Below are 14,448 nucleotides of genomic sequence, written 5' to 3'. Positions count from 1 at the left end.
GCTGCATTTCTGGACTGGTTCCCTCACAGCTGCCCCTGCAAGGGTTTTTCCAGCCAGCCCTGCTCTGAAAACCATCAAAGGCCCTCACAGAGCCACTGCTTAGGTTCTCTTTGGGGTTTTGTACTTCTTGCAGGGCTGAGCAAACCAGAGCTCAGCTCATCATGTGGGGGTGCCTTTTTCCACCCACAGAATTCTCACCTCTGCAGCAGCTCTAAAGCTGCAGAATCAAAGCCAAGGGGACATCGGGGACCCTGAGGTGCTGTCTGCCCCCTGGGGCTGGCCAGACCAGGGCTGGGCAATGGCCATCCCTGTGCAGTGGGGCTGGGCCATGGCTGGGCCCCAGCCTTGCATTGACAGGGGTCCCCAGGATGTGCCAGCCCTGGGACAGGCACCTGGCCAGGAATGTGCAGGGACATTTCTGGAACTGCCACCCCCCGGGACAGGACCCCCCATGCCAGGATGTGTCACCTCTGGGGCAGGATCCCCAGCTGAACTCCAGGGGAGAGACCTTAGAGGACAGAAGCCCCCTGTATGTGCCCCCCAGAAACAGAGAATGCCCCCTTTTCCCATCTTACTCTCAGCACAAACAGCCTCTTCCCTCTCCTCCAGGACAAAGAAAGTGAAAGTGTTGGGCATGCACAGCCCAGCACCTCCATCCCCCAAAGCCTCCTCACCCTTCCCTGCATCCCCTGCTCCCCATTTCCCCCCTCTCCTGGGTCCCCCTACCCGTTCCCTGCTCAGGTGCACCCCAGGATTTCTGAGCCAGGAACCGGGGGGGAAGGGATATGGCAAAAAGTAAGAAGAATAAGGAAAAAAGAGAAATAAAGAGAGGAAAAAGTCAGGGGCAGGTGAGGACACAGAGGTCGAACTACCCAGGGTCCCCATGCAATGCCTGGCCAGGAAACGAACACCCCAGGGGTGATTATGCGGGGCCTAGCCTCACCCCAAAATCCAAGGCACCCAGGGAAGGAGCTGTGACCCCCATGTTCCCCCCCACACTGCCCAACCCTGGCACTCCCATTCCTCTGGGACCCCAACCTTGGAACCCAATTTCCTTCTGCCACCCCTTCCCTGAGACCCCCATCCCTGGACTGCAATTCCCCAGGATCTCCAGCCCCAAGGAACACCATCCCAGTAATTCCAGACCATGGGACACCACTGCCTTTGGGGACCTTGATTCCCCCAGGACCACCATTCTCACAGGGTCCCCTTTTCCCTGGCACCACCATTTCATGATCACAAATCCCAGGAGGCCACATTGTTCTGGGACCCTCATCCCCAAGTCTGAGTCTACCTAACCCTCAGGACTTCCATTTACCTGGGACTCCATCCCTGGGCACCCCATTCTCCTGGACACTTATCCCAGGCTCCCTACACAGCCTTAGACTCCAAATTGTGGCAACACAATGTCCCCACCATGTCCCACCATCCCCCACCATGTCCCCAGATCATGCAGCCTTGTCCCCAGCCTGTCCCCAGCTTGTAGCCACCCTGCCCCCACCAAGGGCCACCGACACGTGGGGACAGACGTGACCTCGCTTCCTTCCCCTTCATCCGAAGAGCCGCCAGCCAGGGGAGCATTGGCCACAGCAGCGAGTGACAGCCAGTGCACATGGCTGGGGACACCGGGATGGCCAGAAAGGTGGCGCTGCTCCTGTGGGGTGAGTGCCCCGGGCACAGGCCTGACACCCGTGGGATGGGCTGTGGTGAGGCAGAGAGTGGTGGGGAGGGGGCACAGGGGGGCTGTGAGGTCCCCTGAGGTCCCCAATGGTAGCAGAGGCAGAGCAGGGCATGGAGCTCAGTGTGAGCAGAGATTTAGGGTGGCTTTAGGGACAGAAATAGGGGATCTGGGATGTGGAGACAGGAAGAGGGGGATAGAGATGTGGGGACAAGGAGGTGGCAGAAAGAGCCTTGTGGCTTGGGAACTTTGGGGATAGGGACGGGGGAACAGGGATATTGGGACATGGAATGGGGCCACGTAACATGCAGATGTCACCGGGCCATGGGGAAAGGTGCCATTAGAATGGCATCATGGGCATAGGGCCATAGGTCTTGGCCATGAGAACAGGTGCTGTAGGGCTGGTGGAGGTGGGCAGTGCAAACATAGGATGTCCACAGTGTCCCTATGACCCTCACCCAGCCCTGTCTCTTCTCCCTTCCAGCCCAGATCCTCAGCCTCGCTGGTGAGTCCTCAGGGGGATGCCATGTCCCCACCCCACTGTCCCCAACCCTGCAATGGCCCTGGCAGGCTGGTGTCCCCTGTCACTTGCAGGTGCCCAGACCACCCAGCTCCTGGTGGAGCCCCCCTGGAGGCCGGCAGTGCTGTGGGACTGGGTGACACTGACCTGCCAGGGCTCGGGGACTGCTGGTGACACCACCTGGTACAAGGATGGGCAGCGCTGGGGGCAGGAGGGAGGCGACCATTTCACTGTCACTGAGAGAGGCAACTACACATGTGAGAGACCTGGAAGTGGGTGCAGCCCACCCGTGATTGTCTCAGATGGTGAGATTGGTTTGTGTCCCCAGATTGGCACCCACGGGAACCCCAAGGATGCTGGATGAGCTCTACTCCATGGGTCACCCTCTGGTGTGACCAGAGAGTGTCCCCTATACAGGGGGACATCCCAGAGCATTCCCCCTATGGAGGGACCCTCGTGTTGAAATTGGGGAAATCTGGTGTGCTGGCTATAACCCAATATGGGGGTCCTGATGATATCAGGACCCTCGAGACCCCTGTGGTGTGACGGCACCCTCTGCCCCCCAGACCAGCTGGTCCTGCAGGTGCCGGCGCGGGCACTATTGGAGGGGGAAACGCTGGCACTGTGCTGCCGGTACAGGCAGGAAAAGTCGGCCACTCCGGTGTTCTTCTACCACGAGGAGACGGAACTGTGAGTGCTCCACAATGGGACCGAGCTGTCCCTGTCCCCTCTGCAGCTGAAACACAGGGGCCGCTACCACTGCAAGGCCTGGGTGAACAACAGTGTATCATGGGGATTGGAGGAGTCACTGCATGTGACAGTGACAGTGCATGGTGAGTACCTCACAGCCGCCACCCTGACAGCCCCATAGCGCCTCGCCAGGGATTCGGGGTCACCGTTTCCAAAGCCCCCCATTTCCTGCCCTGAGCTTCTCTGGGGACCAGGGCTGGAGTGTCCCCCCCGGCCCACCCAGGGTTCCCTCCTATCTCTCAACGGCCTCAGCACCCCCAGCCCCCTGTGGCCCCGAGCCCCCCATCCTGTACCTGTTCTATCAGAACAGGCAGGTGGTGGGGGGCACACAGGGGTCCCCGCATCTGCTGGTGCCCACCGCGGGGGTCTCCTACTCAGGGAATTACAGCTGCCAGGTGCGCTCCGAGGGGAGGGCCGTGCGGAAGGGCAGCACCCGGCTGTGCGCCACAGTGCTCACTGAGTGTGGGGATGGGCACGGGGAGCCCTCACAGCCTCCTCTAGTCCCCTTTCCTGGGCATCTCCATGTCCCTCAGACACAATGCTTGTGTCCCCCGCCTCTGCCCTGTGTCCCCTCACCCCTCTGTGGTGTGACCCCATCCACAACATCCCCCATCACACCCATCCCCCTTGTCCCTGTCCCCCCAAACCAGCTGCCAGCCCCTCCCTGTGCTCTCAGCCCAGTCTCTGTCCCCACAGTGCCCGTGGCCAATGCCATCATCACCCTTGGCACCCTATCACCAGGTGTGTGCAGGTGACCCCGTGACTCTGCGCTGCTTGGTGCAGGTGGGCTCAGCCCCTGTCACCTTCACTTGGCTGCACAATGGGCAGGAGTTTACCCAGGGTCCCCTCCTGGAGCTCAGGGCAGTCGATGTGGGACATTCGGGCACCTACCAGTGCATGGCCACCAACCAGCTGGGACGTGATGGGCACCGAATGTTCCAGACACTCAGCCAAAAATTGGCCCTGGTGGTGACACTGTGGGGACACGGGGACACAGGTAAGGCAACACAGGGTCATTCGGGGTCGAAGGATCCTTGGGGTTCTGGGTGATCCTGATGTGTACCCCTCTGTTTCTTGCAGTGGCCGCAGGTATCGGTTGGGCCCTTTTCTTCCTGCTGCTGCTCGTGGGTGTCATTTTGGCCTGGCACCGGTGGCACCGTGTGGGTGGGTGACAATGGGGTGACAGGGGGTCCCAGGGAGCTGTAGAGGGCCCCAGACTGTTGGCATGATAGGACAGCACCCATAGCCCCAGAACTGTCACCTTGCCTGGGGGTCCTGTAGGGTTTGGGGAGGTGCTGGAGGGTCCTGAAAGTATGTTGGGGGTTCTTTCAGAGGCCGTGAGGGTGTTTGGAGCATCTCTGTCCCTGCTGGGCTTTGAATTCTTGAGGCTGAGTTGGCCCAGGGAACTGGAGAGGCTCAATAATTCTCGGTGGCTTTAGAGACGCTTGGGGGTCCTGAGGGGAATTGAGGGTCCTGTGGGGGTTCAGGAATCCTGAGAGGGGGCAGGGCCCTGGGACCCCACAGTCACCCCTACCCTCTTTCCTTTGCAGCTGCCAGGAAGCAGCAGGAAAGGTGAGTGGGTTCTTCAACCATGAGTCCCCTTTTTCCCACATGACACAAGTCTCCATTGCCTCCCACACATTGTCTTTTTCCCCACAGCCCCTCCCCTGATCTCACGGCCCCCCCAGAGGAGGGAGAGGTTGTGTACTCCCACATTGTGAGCACCAAACATGTGCAGCGTGAGTACTGTGGACTGGGGGGACAGTGACAGTGGTGTCACCCCTTCCTCTTTGGTCCCCCCAACCGTTCTGTCCTGCAGGGCCCTCAGGCGTCACCGACCACCAGTAACTCTGGGTGGAATGCGTGGAGCTGCGGGGACCCCAAGGGTGACCAAGAAATCCCAGTGACATCAATGAGGTTGTGCTGTGACACTGGGGCAACTGGGGTGCACTGAGTGTCCCCACCCATGGGCACCCACTTGTGTGTGTGCTGCCACTAAAAACTGCCCCTCCCTGTGGAGGCACAAAGATCACAAAGGGCTGAGAAAAGAACAATTACCTGAAACAGCAACGAGAGAGAATAAAACCAGAAGCTATAGCAACAAGATTCAGATTCCATATTTTCACAAAAAGATCAATTTCCTGGGGAAGCCCCCAAAAGGAACAAACACTGGAAACTCTCCCCTGCACAATTCCTCCACCAGAGGAACCTGCAACTTGCAACTTCCTTGCTCTGATGGCCAAAGCAGCCTTCAGGAGGTTCTGGATTCTCTTGTGCCCTGTCCCAAACTGCTCCTCTGCCCGGTTGCACCCACGAGGATTTCACAAATGCCCTGTGGAGGTTCCAGAGCCTCCCCCTTCTTCAGAGCAGGTCAGGATCCGGCCATGGCACAGGGTGGGATGTCAGAGACAAGAAAAGTTTGATGTCTGGAGACATTGTGGAACACCTGTGTGTGGCAGGGATGGGTCAGACTTTGCTTCTGGTGAGATAGGGCCCCGTCTGTCCATCAGTCTGTCAGCTATGGCACACTGGGGACAATGTGAGGCTCTGCCAAAGCCAGCTCCTGAGTGGCCAGGTGGCCAGAAGTGCCACCTGGAGAGAGGGCCCTTGGTGTCCCAGCTGGCTTAAAAGGTAGAGCATGGGGTTGCCAAATCCCAGACCCTGTCTTTCTTGAGATGTCTGTCTCATCCCAGGAGTTGGCAACTCATTTAAATGAGAAATGTCTCCCAAGGAAAGTGGGAACTGTCCTGGAATTGAAAAAAGCCCCATGCTTAAAACTTTTATTAATTTCAAAAATGATGAGGCTTCCAGGCCAAAGTGTAGAAAAAGGAATACCAGCTCTTTCCTGGGAAATTGATAAACCAGAACAGAACAAACAACACAAACCCAGAACTGTCTCTCCCGCTCAGCGCTGTTGGTTTTTGTGGCAGTTATAACCGCGGCCTGCAGGGGGCGCTGCAGGGAGCATTCCCGGCCAGCAGGGGGCGCCCCGGTCCAGCTCCATCCACTCAGGGGCCATGGCGGCCTCAGACGGGAGGGAGGAGGGGAAATCGCTCCTTTTGCAAACTCATGGGCACCAATTGGTCCCGGCACCACCACCGGCAGCGGGCAGAAGCCGCCAAGGCAGCAGGTTGGATCCCAGTGCCCACTGGCAGTGTAGCAGTGTCCCGGGGCCAGGCACACACCCTGAGCAACACCTGCAACTGCTCTCCATGCTCCCGAAGGGAAGGAAGGCAGGGCCTGACCCCAGGCAGGTCTCGAGTCCACAGCCGCACCTCTGGTGGCTTTATACCACAATTCCTGCAAATCCTCAGCCTTTCAGTCAGGTGAGGTGGGCAGGGATGGAGCAGCTTTGGGACCACCTAGAATCCGGACAGGGTCACTCCCCACAGCCCCACCATGGCTGTGGGTGAGCCCCTGTTCGATATTTCTACACTGTTTCCTCATGTATAGCAGCCTCAGACAAAACTCAAAGACTCTTCTTACGCTGTTAAAAAAGGCTGCAGGTTTGAGACAGGAAGGACGATGGACCCGGGCAGGTTGTTGAGCAGATTGTTGTTGTCTTTGAATGGTATTTGGGGCTCTCCCAGATCCTTAGGCAAGGTAACAAAATTATAAATTGCTGCATTTCTTGACTGGTTCTCCCGCAGCTGCCCCTGCAGGGGTTTTTCCAGCCAGGCCTGGTCTGAAAACCATCAAAGGCCCTCTCAGTGCCACTGCTTGGGCTACCTTTGTGTTTTGTGCTTCTTGCAGGGACGAGCAAACCATGGCTAGGCCTTTTTCCACCCACAGAATTCTCACCTTTGCAGCTGCTTCACGGACTCAGAGCCCCTTGGAATCTGTCTGGGGTGACGCCAAGACCACCAGCATCTTGTGGAGGCTGTCCTTGGCCCTGAATCACCCAAAAATCTGAAGCATCCAGGGAAGGACCTTGAGACCCATGGGTCCACCCAGCCACTGCCCATCCCTGGGACTTCCTTTCCTTTGGAAATCAAATCATGGGTACCCCATTTCTTATGTCTCACCTTACCTGGGACCTCTATCCCAATATTTACATTCCCCAGGATCTCTATGGCCCAGTATCCCATTCTGAAGGAGCCCTCTCCTATTCATTTCATCCCCTGAAATCCTCCTTCCCCAGGACCTTGATTCTACAAGGACCCCAATTCCTATGGGACCCCCCCATTCCCCTAGCATCCCCATTGCATGACCCCAAATCTCTGGAGTCCACATTCCCCTGGGACTCCCATCTCTGAGTGCCCCCAACCCTGGGGACCTCCATTCCCATCGCACCCCCTGTCCCTGGTGATTCAGCCTCTTCAGGATCCCCATTCCCAGGGCCCCCATCCCTGGGACCCTTCATTGCCCTGGACACCCATCCCTGGCTCCCAAATCTCTCTGAGCCCCCCACTCCTGAGAACCCCATGTCCCACTGTGTTCCGTCCAGCCTTGTCCCCATCCTGTCCCTACCCTGCCCACAGCCTGTGCCCAGCTTGTGGCCACCCTGCCCCCACCAAGGGCCACCTACGCATGAGGATGAGACCTGGTCTCGCTTCCTTCCCCTTTGGCCAAAGAGCCACCACCCAGGGGACAGCCACCCCCGGCAGCAAGTGACAGCCAGTGCACATGGCTGGGGACAATGGGATGGCTGGGAAGGTGGTGCTGCTCCTGTGGGGTAAGTGCCCCAGGCACAGGCCTGACACCCGTGGGATGGGGAGAATGCACAGGGGGGCTGTGGGGTCCCCTGAGGTCACCAATGCCGACAGTGCCAGTCATTGTAACCCACAGCAGACCTTGGTGGGACTCTGACTGATGTAGGAATTTGGGGATGGGGATGTGGGGACAGGAATGTGGGGACTGGCACCTTTGGGCTCAGGTAGCTCCGGAGATATGGACAAGGGAACTGGGTTGCAGGGACAGAAGGAGACAGGAACCGTGAGGATGTGGCCATGGCGATTGGATCATGGGGATGGGATCATGAGCAGGGGGGGGTGACCTGGGCCAGCATGGGCTGTGTCCGTGGTGTCCTCATGCCCGGGATGTCCAAACTGTCCTCATGTTCTGCCTCAACCTAGGGTGGCTTCAGTGTACATGGTCCCAAGGTGTCTGTGCCACATGGATGTAGTGCATGGATGGCTGTGACACAGACATGTCTCCCTGCTTCTCCAAATATATTTTGGGGACCACCATCACACACTTTCCCCCAGGAACTGCTGTCCCCATGGGGACAGTTTGGGGAAGCCATCATGCCCTGTTCCCCTGTGCCTCTGTCCCTGTAGTGCCAGCCCCACTGAGCCCTGTCCCTTCTCCCTTCCAGCCCAGACCCTCGGCCTTGCTGGTGAGTTCTCAAGGGATGCCATGGCCCCACCTCACTCTCCCCAGGCCCACGCTGGTCTTTGCAGGCTTCTGTCCTCTGTCACCCACTGCTGCCCAGATCACCCAGATCCTGGAGCCCCCCTGGAGGCCGGCAGTGCTGGGGGACCGGGTGACACTGACCTGCCAGGGCTTGGGGACTGCTGGTGACAGTACCTGGTAGAAGGATGGGCAACGCTTGCGGCAGGAGGGACGCGACCACTTCTCTGTCACCATGGAAGGCACCTACATGTGTGACAGACCAGGCACTGGGCTCAGCCCTCCCATGACAGTCTCAGATGGTGAGGGATTTTGGGTATCCCCAGCCCAGCACTCACGGGGACCCTGAGGTCTCTGGGTGGTCTACGCTCCATGGGCCATCTCCTGTGTGACCAAAGCCTGTCCCCTGCTCTGTGGACATCCCAGAGTATCCCAGTGTGGACAACCCCATGTTCGAATCAGGGCCCCCTGGTGCCCTAGGTGTGACCCAATGGGGGGACCCTTTTGAAAACGGGACCCTGGTGTGACAGGACCCCCATGTCCCGCAGCCTGGTTGGTGCTGCAGGTGTCGGCGTGGGAGCTGCTGGAGGGGGACACGGTGAGACTGCGCTGCCGGCGCTGGCGGGACATGCCGGTCACTGGAGTGCAATTCTACCATGGGGACAAGGAGGTGGGGAGGTCTCGCTATGGGGCCAAGCTGTCCCTGTCCCCTCTGCAGCTGCACCACAGTGGCCACTACACCTGCAGGGGCTGGGTGGACACCGAAATGTCAATGTGGGCACATTAGGTGCAAGTGACAGTGACAGTGCAAGGTGAGCACCTGCATGGCTTGAATTCCAATCTCCTGACACCCCTAAAGACACTTCCCAGCAGATTCAGAGTCACAGTCCTCATGTCCCCTCTCCTTCCCTGAGCTCTTCTCTGTGCTGGTGCTGGGGGGTCCCCCCGAGCCCACCATGGGGTTACCCCTGAATCTCAGCTGCCTCAGCACCACCAGCCCCTTCAACCCCGAGCCCCCCTCCTGCACATGTTCTACTGGGACGGGCAGATGGTGGGGGGCCCGCAGGGTTCCCTGCAGCTGCTGGTGCCTGCCATGGGGGTCTCCCACTTGGGGAATTACAGCTGCCAGGTGCGCTCCGAGGGGGAGGTCGTGCGGAAGAGCAGTGCCTGTCTCCGTGTCATGGTGCACAGTGAGTGTGGGGATGGGCACGGGGAGCCTCCACAGTCTTCTTGGGCCCCCAGCACTGCATAGGGACTCCCAGCTCTCTGTGACACCTGCCCTGAGGCCCCAACCTTTCTCAGATCCATCCCTGGCTCACCTCCTCCTTTCTCGGGTCTTTCCCCAGATCCCCCGGCCCTACATGGGTACCCCCATTCTTCCCTGACACCTTTTCCATGTCCTGCCATCCCTGCCCCAGGTCCCTCCCCAGTTGCCCCATTCCTCGCCCATGTCTCCCTATTCCTCTCCGGGTCCCTTCAGTCCTTCTTGGTCCCCCCCACCCCTCTCTGATGTCCCTGCACATTCCTCAGGTCCCACCATTATCTCCCTGGGTCCCCATACCCTCCGTGGTGTCACCCCCCTCCCTCTCCAGGTGTCCCCTCCCTGAACCCCCAATCCCCCTGTTTCCAATACCCCCCCCATCTCTGCGCCTCCTCTCCCTCACTGGGATCCTCCTGCCCCTCCCTGACTGCCCTGGGTCGCTCACAGTCCTCTGCTGTTCCCCCCTCTCGCAGGGCTCCCACCCTCGGGGATGTCCCTGTCAGCACAGCCCCCTGGAGGACAGGTGGCACTCGGGGACTGCCTGGTGCTGAGCTCCATGGTGGCCATGGGGACAGGTCCCCTGTACTTATCCTGGCACCGGGAGGGCTCAGGAAAACTATTACAGCGACCTGATGAGGATCTCCTCAGGGTGACAGAGATGGACGAGAATCTTGGTTCATGATCAGAAGGCTGGATTTATTGATATATGATATATTATACATTATAACTATACTAATAAGAATAGAGAGAAGGAGCAGAGGCTTGCTAAGCTAAGAATAGAGTAGGAAAGAATGAATAACAAAGTTCTGTGTCCAGGGAATCTGTCCCCAAGCTTGCTCCTGTGATTGGCCCCCAATCGTATACATGGAACATGAGCCAATCACAGGGGCAACCTGCTAGATTTCAAGCAGCTGATAGCAATTGTTTACATTCTTTTTCTGAGGCCTCAGCTTCCCAGAAGGGATAACCCTAAAAGAGAGGCTTTTATGAAAAAATGTCTGTGACAGGGAACTGCTGGATACTGGCCCCCACCTGGAGCTGCACCACACTGGGGACAATGACAGCGGCCAGTACCGGTGCTGGGTCAGAGACGGGGACAGCATGGTCGAGAGTGACCCCCTGAATGACACCGTTCTGGGTGAGCAGGACCCTCGGGCTGGGGGTGACCCTACCCACGGAACCCCATTCCACCTCGCGAGGTGCCAGCCCTGTCTGTGTCCCCACAGTGCCCATGGCCAATGCCACCATCACCCTCAGTCCCCTGTCACACCAGGTGTGTTCAGGTGACGTGACCCTGCATGTCTCCATGCAGGTGGGCTCAGCCCCTGTTACCTTCACCTGGCTGCACAATGGGCAGGGGATGGCCCAGGGTCCCCTCCTGGGGCTCAGGAACATTGATGTGGGACATTCAGGCACCTTCCAGTGCGTGGCCACCAACCAGCTGGGACAGGACGGGCACCACATGTTCTGGGCACTCAGCCCTGAGCTGGCCCTGCAGATGACACCCAGCTCACCCTGGGTCACAGGTGGTGTCACACAGGGTCACCAGGATGTTCATGACCCCATGGTTCAGGGTGACCCCGATGTGTCCCACTCTGCCCCCAACAGTGGCTGCGAATGTCAGCAGGACCCTCCTGTTCCTGCTCCTGCTCCTAGCTGTCATTGGGGGCTGTCACTGGTGGCACCGCTGGGGTGGGTGATAATGGGGGGGATGGGGGTCCTGGAGTGAGAAGAATCCCCCAGAATGGAGTCAGAGATCAGCAGCACCCAGGTCCCCTGAGCTGGGGGACACTGAGCCTGCAGTGGCCTCGGCTGGGGGTCCTGGGGGATCTGGGGGGAATTTGGAGGGTCATGGTTAGACTTCAGGGCCATCCCAGCTGGGTCTTGAGGAAAATTGAGGTGGCACTAGGATGTGCAAGGATGTTGGGGGATCTTTTTAGGTCCTGGTGTGTTTGGGGGGTGCCCCTCCCTGCCAGGCTTGCAGTTCTGGGGACTCAGGGGGTGGGGGGTACCACAGGGGGTTGGGGAGCCTTCAGTGGTGTAAAAGTTTTGGGGGGCTTCAGCGGTGCTCAGATTGTCTAGGGGGAGTCCAGAGTCCTCTAGGAATTGGGGCTGCAGTGGGGATTTGAAGGTCCTGTGGGTGGTTGGAGCTGCTGAGGTCTCAGGAAGGTTCCGGGGTCCCGGGCTCCCCTCGGTCACCCCCTCCCCTTTTCCTTGCAGAAACCAGGAAGCTCCAGGAGAGGTGAGTGGGGGGCTCAGGCTGCGACTCCCCCTTCCCCCTCCCCAGAAACCATCCAGCTCCCCCACCACCCCCACAGGGCCCCCCATGGAGGAGGGGGCTGTTCTCAACACCCATGTTGTGGGCACTGAGTGGGCAGGGGGTCCGTAGAGTAGGTTACTCTGGGAAACATCGCCCACAGGTGTCATCCCCACCCAGGTTTCCAGAATTGGTGTCAGCCTCACAGTCCCCACGGGTGTCTCCCGGCTCTGCCACACCTCAGGATCCAGAAGGGACCAACGAGGAGCTGTCGGGACTCCACAAGGGACAGGGGGACCCCTGTGACGACAAGTGCGTGCTGTGGCACAGGGGGCACTGGGGGCTCTGGGGTCCCTGCCCCAGGGCATCCCCTGTGTCCCCCCTTGGATCCTGTGCTCCAGTGCTTTGGGGTTGCCCACTAATGGGGGGGGAACCATGTAGGGCTGCCCAGAGCTCCCCATTCCTGTGCTTCCAGTGCTCCTAGTACACCCAAGAGCTCCCCCTTCCTGCCCCTGATGCCAGAGGGCAAAGGAACCTTGTCCCTCTTATTGGACCCAAAACACAGGGTCCTGGTCAGGTTGTTGAGCAGATCCTTCTTGGATTTGCAGGATTTTTGGGAGTCACTGCACAGCACTGCCACAAACAGCAGCCCCTGCCAGTTCCCAGGGAAACCGCACCCTCTGTTTCCATGGCAACGCACACCCTTTCTCACAGCAAAAGCATCCTATCTCAATGGCAAACATCACCCGTTCTCATGTCAACGGCTCCCTGTTCCCATGCCCTCAGCCCCCTCAATCCCATGGCAACAACACCCTCCTGTTCCCATGGCAACACACCCCTCCCGGTTCCCATGCCCACAGCCCCCTCATTACCATGGCAAAAGCCCCTCCCATTCCCATGCCTAAACACCCCCATTCCCACGGTAACAGCCCCCCAGGCCCACGGCACCTGTAGACCCCCTTCCCATGCCCATCTCTCCCTGTTCCCATGGCAACACCCCCTTCCCATGACAACAGCCCCGTTATCATGGCAACAACCCCCATTCCATGCCCACAGTGCATGCCCTGCACTCTTCCCGCCTCTCCGTCTCTTTGACTACATTTCCCATCACCCCCCGCGGCCCCAGAGGTGCTCATGGCGCTCAGCAGCTCTGCGGACTTCATTTCCCATCGCTACCCACGGTGCGGACAGGAGGAGCGGGTCCCTACGGCAGCCGTCGCAGGCCTGCTCTCATGACACGTGCCATGCACGGACGCCAAGATGGCGGACGAGGAGCGTTGAAGCACAGCCGGGGATGCGGAACAGGGCCGGGGAAGGACACCCGGGTGGGCCCCGCATCATCCGCATAGTCAAGTCCAAGTTGGGTTACGGCTTTAATGTCTGCGGGAAAGGGAGCGAAGGCGGGCGGTTGTGCAGTGTTATGAGTAAAAAAAGGCTACCCGTTTTTTTCGTAAAAGGTTGCAAAGTGAACAGGTTGGACCAGTTGCTGCCAAGGTAGAGTTCTACCTGTTTGTTATTGTAATCATCGGTCATTTTCATTAACTCCTCCTTTTGTATCGGTAAGGCCCTGCCTGTGGCTAAGTTGATAGCCCTTCTCCCCAGACAGTGAGAGGAGGGGACACGGTAGGGGGCATCAGAGGGCATGCAAAATAACTTCAGAACTAGCATGCCATGGGAAGCCACTGCACCAAACTTACCAAAAAGACCCCCAAAACAACGAGCCAACACAGAATTAAGAGATCAGAGTGATGTCTGGACGTGAGGAACAAAGTATTGAGCCAGCAGAGATGCTGAGAACTTTTGTTGCCTGCCCCTCGCCCTGAACAGACCTCAGGTGGAGCCAGGACCCCGAGACAGCAAAACCCAAAAGTTGAGAAAAACATGGGATATAGCCCCACTGCTCTTGTGAGGACAGGACCCCCAGCTCTGCCCCCTAGGAGACAAAGTTGCACATTTTTCCTCCTCTGAGTCCCCTGGGAGCAAGGATGGAGAAGCCACGGACCTGCCGAGCCTCCCAGCCTTGAGCTGTTCACTTTTAATAAAGGCATTAAAAGGAGAAAATTCTCCTGCCCTGTTTATTTCACATAGCAACAACGGTGAGCTGTATGTGCCGCTGCAGTGCATCAGTGCTGTGCTGGGCGGAGGAGACGCCGACCACGCTGGGGTGCACAAGGGGGACCCGGCATCCTGGAGGTGTGAGCATGGGGGGGCTGCCCACCAACAGACCCCCGGCAGCTGGGCCCAGGAACGCACCCTACACACAGGGGCAGTCCCGGGGGTGCAGGAATGAGGGTCCTAAGGGGGCCATGAGGGGGCTTTGAGGGGCCCGGGCTGAGGGGACACCGAGCCCTTGGTGCGGTGTTGGGGTGCTGGGGGGCTCTGCAGGGCCTTGGGTGAGGGGGTCATGAGGGGGATTGGGACCCCTGGCCATTGGGAGGTTTTCGGGGGTTGTGAGGGGCCTGAGGATCATGTGATGAGGAGGGACTGAGACCCCCAGCCCTTGCTGGGGGTTTGGGGGAATCCTGAGGGGACTGAGCGCCCTTTGGTGAGGTTTGGATGTGTTGGGAGCTCTGAGGGTCTCCGGGTGAGGGTATGACTGGGGAGGAGGGGGAGCCCTCAACCCTTGGTAG

The 14,448-nt window shown here is 58.9% G+C and overlaps 1 pseudogene; it reads left to right on the top strand.

Moving 5' to 3' along the window:
- Positions 1-1,630: 1,630 nt before the first annotated feature.
- Positions 1,631-14,108, top strand: LOC134429062 (Fc receptor-like protein 4; annotated as a pseudogene).
- The last annotated feature ends 340 nt before the right edge of the window (positions 14,109-14,448 follow it).

Source organism: Melospiza melodia, chromosome 25 (genome assembly GCF_035770615.1).
Source record: "Melospiza melodia melodia isolate bMelMel2 chromosome 25, bMelMel2.pri, whole genome shotgun sequence".
In the NCBI taxonomy this organism is placed as follows: domain Eukaryota; kingdom Metazoa; phylum Chordata; class Aves; order Passeriformes; family Passerellidae; genus Melospiza; species Melospiza melodia.
This window is presented reverse-complemented; position numbering and strand designations above follow the sequence as displayed.